Below are 8,908 nucleotides of genomic sequence, written 5' to 3' on the forward strand. Positions count from 1 at the left end.
TAGTTGCTATTGTTTTAGCATTTGCTAAATATTTGTGCTTGTCCTCTTTTTTATTTTGATGCAAAGGTTTATTATTTTTCTTTGAGGTTTCCCTGTGATTTATAATTTTCTTCCCATGTTTAGAACAGTCTGTTCTATCTCACAATTGCCTTGACTTCCTCACCCTTTAAGTCTGTCACTACACTCCTCTTTTTGGTTCTAGTTGTCCTTATTTGCCAATTGATGTCTCTGGTTCCTTGTTTATAGTCTTGTAGCAAGGGGTCGCTATGAGTCAGGGCCGACTCGACAGCACAAAACAACAACAACAACAAGCTTACTTTACTTTGAATACTTCCATAACTGTGTTGGTTTCTGGGTTATGTCATCATGTGTATTAATGGTTGGTTGTTTGTTGTTATTTGTTCTCTGTCCAAAGGACTCCCTTTAGCATCTATTGTAAGGTGGTCTGGCTTTAACAAATTCCTTTAATTTCTGCTTATCTGGAAATGTCCTAATTTCACCATTATATTTGAGTGACAAATTTGCTTGGTATATAATTCTTAGTTGGAATTTTTTTTTTTTTCTTTCAGGGTTTTATGTGTACCATCCCATTGCCTACTTGCCTGCACGGTTTCTACCAAGATATCTGAGCTTAGCCTTATTAGTTATCCTTTGTAAGTAACTTTTCATTTTCCCCGTGCTGCTTTCAGGATTCTTTCTTTGTTTTTGGTTTTGGTGAGTTTGATGATGATATGTCTTTATGACTTTCTTTTTCTTCATCTTGTTTTGGTTTTGTTGAACTTCTTGAATGGGTATATTCTTGTTTTTCATCATATGAGGGAAACTCTCTTCCAACAAATCTTTCATAATTTTCTCTGTGATTTTATTTGTCTTTCTGTTCCAGTATTCCAATTACATGTAGGTTATTGCTCTTGATGCTATCCCACATGAATCTTAGGCTTTCTTCATTTTGTTTTGATTGATCCCTTACCAAAGTATTGTTGAGGTATTTGTCTTTAAGCTTACTAATTATATCTTCCATTGATTCAATTCTAGTCCTTTGCTGTTCAATATGTTATCTATTTCTGAAATTTTAGTATTAATCTTCTGGATTTCTATCTGTGTATTTTGTATCACTTCTAATTTTTCATTTATTTTGTCATTTTGTTCTTGTGTTGTCCTCTCAAATTGTTCTTGGTTTTTGTCTGTGTTTTCCTTAAATTTTTCAGTGTTTTCCTTGATCTGTGTCTCAATCCATGGAAGGTACCTACATTTAATTCTTTTGAATTCCTTACCAAGGAGTTCCAATGCTATGTCCTCACCATGGATATTTTCTGGGTCTGTATCCTGGTCCCCTGTTCCTGCTACTTTATCTTGCTTCCTTGAATGGACCATGATGATCTATTGTCTCTGAGATATTGTGACATCATTGTATTTATATTTATTTAGTGATTGTATGTTGCTGTGATTTGCTCTAATTTTTTTTTTTTTCTTTTTGGATATACCTGAATAAGCAGGTCCTCCATTCACTGCTTGACAGCATTTATGAATTCACCACCTGTGTCTTGGTGGGTGTAATAGAGAGGGAGAATGAGTGCACATATCTTTGTTAGCTGTTTGTGGACAGCAGGCAAGGGTGAGTTGGGCTCATATTGGCTGTCATCTATCATTGGCCGGTAGGTGCAGAAGCACATAGTGGCCCTCACATAGTAGGTGGGGCTGCAGGAAGTGTGAGTATTGTTGGGTTGTATGGGCACAGTTGCTGTCTCCCACTCAGTAAGACAAAAACAACAATTAAAAAATCACCAAAAATTGAAAGCAAGAGGATAAAAAACACACACCACATACACACACAGGAACAATTGCCAAAAAAAAAAAAAAAAGGAAAGTCAGTAAGTGAGAAGAAATATTTGAAGAAATGTTTTAAAAATACAAAATAAATATAAGGAGAAAAAGGGGGAAAAGAACAAATATCTTACAGTATCTGTATCTGGGGAGGAGGGAACAAGAGAAAAGAGCTAGAGTAAAAAAGAAAAAAAAAAAAAAACTAGAACCTGGGAAGAGAAAAAGAAAGGATAAAAATAAAAAGGAACAAAAAAAGAATAATTTAAAAATGAAAAAAATATTATATATGGAAGGAAACTTTCTTTGTTGGTTACCAGGGATAAGGGGAGAGAAGAGGGGACACTGCCAGAAAGGTAGAAACAAGTATTGATTTGGGTGAAAGGAAGGGCATTTTAGCAAATGTGAGTGATCAACATGGTGGAATTGAGGAAGAGGAAGACATAGAGAGGTTCATGAGAGGAACAGACAACAAAGATGAACCCTTTCACATGTACAGTACTGCGTTATCAGCGATGGAAAACATTCATCTACAGTTGGAGAAATGGGTGGACAGGCTGAATGATCAGGTATGTCTCAGCAGAAGGTAGTGTGCCCTTGACCATGTATAGGGTTAGCTGACCATGTTTCTACAAGCATATTTGTATGTGCTGTAAGAATATCCAGGTGCATAGAAGGGTTGACAAGGGGCAACGTTGAGGCACCTTAGTGGCCTCAGTCAGCTACACAGAAGGAGTGAGTAGTTGGGCCTGTGGGCTCAGGACCATGGTTGCAGGGGACATCAAGCATATAAATTGTTCTACATCCTACTTTGGTAAGCAGCAAATGGGATCTTAAAAGGTTGCAAGTGGCCATCTAGATGCAACGATAGATCTTTCCTCACCCAGAGCAAAGAAGAATGAAGAAAGCCAAAAATGTTCAGAGACAATTAGTCCAAGGGACTGGTAGACCATGCGATCCTCAGCCTATATATGACCATAAGACCAGATGCACTGGATGGTGCCTGGCCATCACTATCAACCACTTGGAGGGGGATCAGTGCAGGAGATCCTGGATAAAGTGGGAGAACAATATGGAACAAAACTCAAAATCATAAAAAAAAAGACCAGGTTTGCTGGTCTGACAGAACTGGTGATTCCTCTGAGACTATGACCCTTAACCACCCTTCAGGTCTGGAATTTAACTCATTCCTATGGCTTCCAGCCAAACAATAGACAGGCACATGAGGTGAACATTTATATCAGGTAGATACACTCCTTGGAGTGGTCAATCATGGGAGAACAGAAGGGCAGTGTTTGCATAGGGAGACAGCTTGAGGGTGGTAGTGCATGGGAAGGAAGGACACAGGATATAGGTAAACACAGGGTTGAAGTGGGAAGAGAGCTGATACATTGTGGGGAATTACAAGCAATGTCATGAGACAAAATGTATATGAACTGCTGTATGGAAAATGAATTTGCTCTGTAAACTTTCACCCAAATCACAATAAAAATTAAACAAACAAAAATAACAACAAACAAACAAACAAAAACAAATGGGGAGGTGGGAACTGGGCAGGGCACCTAGGCTCCATCAGGGCAGACAGACTGGGATGGAATTCCTGCCAGTCCAGAAGTTGTGTGGAGAAGGGGCACCTCTGTTCACTAAGAGGGTGTGGGGAGTAAGGGTAACAAGGAGAATATCGCACCTTTCCAGTCATCAACTTCTATTGTGTGCCTATTCTGTCCTTGGCAAGTAGAATCTATTCTTTGGTCACTGGGATCTCAATGCTGCTGCTTTAAATATCAAAAATATTAAAAATGGATGCACCCTTCAGATAGCTGAAAGCCCACAGCTCAGTTTGTCTCCTTTGTTGTTTTCTTTTTAAGCCATCAGCCACCAGTGCAGTTGTCCATGCAGGCCTTGGCAAACAGGGCTGACTTTTAGGTAACTGCCCAGGTCTTAACAACATTTGTAAATATTCAAACTGGCAGCACCATCAGGGTAGCTGGCAATCCACAGCTCTATTTGTCTCCTTATTGATTATTTTCATTCAGGTTCTTCTACTAGTTAGTATTTAATCCACTTTTGTATCCTTCCTTTCAAAGCTCAGGGCTCCAGGGTTATCTTCTGTATCTGTATCACTTGGTTCCTTTTTTTATTTGTTGAAGAGAGACTGTGTAGATTGTCTGTCTTTTCTGCCATCTCACGCGAAGATGCTGCTAGTCTTTAATATTCATTCATTTATATAGTAAAAATGTATTGGGTATTTGCTCTATGTCAAATATATGTGTAGAAAATCCACACAGTGTCCTATAATTCTTCCATTGTTGTTGTTGCTGTTATGTGCCATCGAGTCGGCCCTGACTCATAGCGACCCCTCCTTGGGTTTTCGAGGCAGTATCACTACAGAAGTAGGATTGCCCAACCTTCCTTCCGAGGAGTGGCTGGTGGGTTTGAACCGCCAGCCGTCTGGTTAGCAGGCAAGTGACTTAGCCACTATGCTACCAGAGCTCCTATAATCCTTCCATAGAAGAGAGAAATTACAGAAGCAATTACAGTTGAAACACATATTGTGAAGGGAAAGAAAATATATTATAGGTTATATAACTGGTACAGGTAACCCAGTTTGTAGATTTGGGTAAAGCATTCCTGATGAATTGATGCATCTACTGAGACTTGAAAGATGGTTTAGACTGGTGAAGAGTTGGAGGTAGATACTAAAGGCACTGAAAATAATATGTGCAAATATCCTGGGTAAAGAGAGGATGGCATAGATGAGGAACGAAGGAAAAACAGTAAGACCAGAAGAAAAGGCTAACAGTGGCTTGTGATGGGGTTAGAGAGCTAGGCCATTGAAAGGTTGAAGCAGAAGAGGGACAAGATTTTCATCACATTGTTAGGAGACTATTGTAGGGATGTAGGCTAGAGATGATGTTGGTCAGAATAAGTATAATAACAAGAAAGGCAGAGAGAAATAGCTAGAGACATCTAGGAGAACTTGCTAGATTTTTTGACAGATGGAATATGAAGGATGAATGAAAAAGATTTAAGAATGACTCAGACATTTCTGGTTTGAGCAAATCAATGGTGGTGATAGAAGAAAACTGATGAGCTTTGGACCAGTTGAGTTTAAGATATCTACTAGCTATTGAAGGTGCAGTGGACATTTTAATATATGGACTTAAAGCTCGGAACAGAAGATTGGGCTGTGACAAACATAAAATTTTCATGTTCCATCCTAACTCTCCATATTTTTCTTCCCTGCCTTTATTTCTTTCCTCAGGACTTATTTACTATCTAACTTATTCTGTATTTTACCTTCCTGAAATTAAAGTTCCACAAGAACAGGAATGTTTGTCTACTTGGCTCACTGTTGTATTCTAGCACTTAGTGGCCATAACTAATACATTTTATGTTAGAACTTACATAGGCCTAAGGCACTTGACTGCTAACCAGAAGGCTGGTGGTTCAAACCCATCAGCCACTCCTCGGAAGGAAGATGGGGCAATCTACTTCTGTAGTGATACTGCCTCGGAAACCCAAGGAGGGGTCACTATGAGTCGGGTCCGACTCGACGGCACATAACAACAACAACAACAGGGGTGTAAACTTCTTAAACAATGAGAGTCTATGAGACCTATCCTGGGAGTACGAGTAGATAGAAGACTAGAGAATCTAGGAGAGAATTTCCTATTAAAGGATTATAACCATCAAAAGGGTCAAATTGTGATTTGCCAAACAGAAGGAAAGCTAGTTTGGTATATTCAAAGGCAAGAAAAGAAAGTGTACTGACAAGGAAAGTGTATTCCTTTCCTAAGGTTGCCATTAACAAAACACTACACATTAGGCAACTTTAAACAACAAAAATTCATTGGCTCACAGTTCTAGAAGCTAGTAGTTGAAATTCAAGTTGTCAGCAGGGCCATGCTCTCTCCAAAGGATTTAGTGAAAGATTCTTTCTTGTCTCTCTCAGCTTCTGGTAATCTCTTGTTTCCTTGGCATGTAGATGTGTCTCCACAGGACTGTCTTTCCTCTGTCTCTCTGGGTCTCTTCTCTTTTACAGCATATCATTGAAATTAGATTAGGACACACCCTACTACAATATGACCTCAAGTAAACAGATGACATCTTTAAAGACTCAATTTCTAAACAAGCTCTCATTCACAGGGACCAGAGATCAAAATAATTTTTTTTTGGGGGGGGGGGACATAATTCAATCCTTAACAGAAAGATTAATGGATTTTGCTAAATCCTTGCAAAAAGTTCATTTTAAATATTTTCAAATAAGTGTTATATGCATAGGGTAGAACATTGAAAAGATAAATGATTCAGTCACTCTGGCACACTGATTCTTTCCCTCAAATGATTATAATTCATTTTTTGTGAGTAATAAGCTATCCTACACTGTTTACTCTTTTACTTATTGAAGAACAAGTACAGCATACGTTGCATAGGTGACTGCTACACTTTCCTGACCCATACTGCTACTGAAGCATCACAGGTGATGATGCTAAGGAAGGGTCTTCTGGAATGTAGATTACTTGTTTTACATAATAATTTAAACATTTATATTATAAGTTTAAAAGGAATAAAGAATCATTTAACTTTTAAGGTTGATTGGGATCTTTTTTTTTTTTTTTCTCAAATATCACAGAGAGCAGCTATGTCTTTGTTGTGAATTCTATTGACTCCTTCTTGTGTGTGTGTGTGTGTGTGTGTGTGTGTGTCTGTGATTTGGGTGAAGATTTACAGAGCAAATTCACTTTCCATACAGCAGTTCACATACACTTTGTCTCATGGCATTGACCACAATTTACCACAATGCAACAGCTCCCCTCCCTCTTCTCCCCATAGTTACCTCTTCCCAGTGTCCATCCCTCCATGCACTCCTGCCCCTCGAGCTGTCTCCTTGTGCATAAGCAGCCCTTCTTTCTCCCATGATTGTTCTCTCCAAGGAGTGTATCTACCTCAGGTAAATGTTCAACTCATATGCCTGTATTTTGTTTGGCTGGAAACCACAGATGTGGGTTCAATTCCAGACCTGAAGGGCAGCTAGGGGCCATAGTCTCAGCAATTCCACCAGGCTTTATTGGACCAGCAAAGCAGGCCCTCTCCATTTTTTTTTTTTTTCTCCAAATGATTTTAGTTTTGTTCCACATTGTTCTCCCTCTCTATCAGGGATCTCCTACATAGATCCCCTTCCAAGTGGATGACAGTGGTAGCCGGGCACCATCTAGTCTTCTGGTCTCATAGTCATATAAACTGCAGATTGGATGGTGTACCAGTTGCCAGGACTAATTGTTTCCATGAATTTTGGTTTTCTTCATTCTTCTTTGCTCTGGACGAGGAGAGACCCATCATTGCATCTAGATGGCAGCATGTTAGCTTTTAAGATCCCAGTCACTACTCGCCCAAGTAGGGTGTGGAACAATGTTTTGTATAGTATGTTATGCCAATTGAGCTTGATGTCCCCTGTGACTATGGTCCCAAGCCCACAGGTTCAACTAATCACTCCATCTGGGTAGCTGGTTTTGACCAAGCTGTGACCACAACCTTGCCCCTTGTCAACTCTACTATACACCTGGTAATTCTGATCATTTTCATAAACTTATAGGACCATTGTCTGCCAACCCTATACATGTTCTTAGATACACTCCCCACTTCATAGACATAGCTAATAGTTCAGCCTGTCTATCCATCTATTCACGTGTATACCCATGTTTGCCTTCACTGCCAATGCAGTACTGTATGTGCAAAAGGGTTCATCTTTGTTGTTTGTACATCCCATGTACCTCTCTTTGTCTTTCTCTCCCTCAATGCTGCCATATTGGTCACTCACATTTGGTACATTGCCCTTCTCTTCACCCAAATCAATACTTATCTCTATCTGTCTAACAGTGCTCCCTCTTTTCCCCTCCCTCCCCTGGTGTGTTAGACTGGGTTCTCTAGAGAAACAAAAACCAGCAAAGCTTATATATAGAGAGAGAGAGGAGAGAAAGAGAAATTTATCCTAGGAAAATGGCTCACAAATGTATAGAAGCCGTCAAGTCCAAAGTCCCTGAAGGAAACATCGGGCTGGAGGCAGCCTTAGCTTCTGCAACACAGGGGGCCAAGAAATTCAAGGCTAGCAGGCAGTACACTGGTTTTTGACTCCAATGAAAGACAAATCCAAAATCACCAGGCTGAGTGGTAGGCTGCTCACTCACAGAAGGTTGTAGTCAGCACACCAGGGTCACGATCCACAGAAGAATATCTCTTTTCCCAGGGTGTCCCTGGATATCCTGGAAGCAGGCCACACCCTTAGGGAAACTCCCATTGGGCAGATTGGCCACTCAGAACACAGTCATCTGATCCCATCATGGGAACAACCACACAAAACTGGGGTCCAGCCAAGTTGACACACAGCTCCAACTATCATACCTGGTAAGCAACAAAAAAAATTTCCTTCTAAAGATAAACCTTTCCTTGACTTTCACAATAACAGACTAATACAATATTTGTCCTTTTGTGATTGACTTATTTCACTCAGCATAATGTCCTCCAAGTTCATCCACGTTATGTGGTGTTTTGCAGATTTTATATTATTTTTTAGCGTTGCATGCTATTCCATTGTGTGTATGTACCATAGTTTGGTTATCCAATCATCAGTTGATGGACACCTAGGTTGTTTCCATCTTTTGGCAGTTGTAAATAGTGCTGTGATGAACATGGGTGTGCATATATCTGTTCTTGTCATGGCTCTTACTTCTTTAGGGTATATACCTAGTAATGGAATGGCTTGGTCAAATGGTATTTCTAATTCCAACTTTTGAAGGAATAGCCATACTACTTTCCACAATGGTTGTACAATTTTACAGTCCCACCAGCATTGTATGAGAGTCCCAATCTCTCCATATCCTCCCAGCATTTGTTATTTTGTGTCTTGTTGAACTTGGCTACTAGTGCTGGAGCAAGATGGTATCTCATTGTTGTTTTGATTTGCATCTCTCTAATAGTTAATGATCATGAGAATTTCTTCATATGTTTGTTGGCTGCTTGAATATCGTCCTTGGTGAAGTGTCTATTCATGTCTTCTGCCCATTTTTTAATTGGATTGTTTGTCTTT

The sequence above is a fragment of the Orycteropus afer genome, unplaced genomic scaffold (genome assembly GCF_000298275.1).
Source record: "Orycteropus afer afer isolate SDZICR_OR568_19922 unplaced genomic scaffold, OryAfe1.0 scaffold00454, whole genome shotgun sequence".
Taxonomy (NCBI): Eukaryota; Metazoa; Chordata; class Mammalia; order Tubulidentata; family Orycteropodidae; genus Orycteropus; species Orycteropus afer.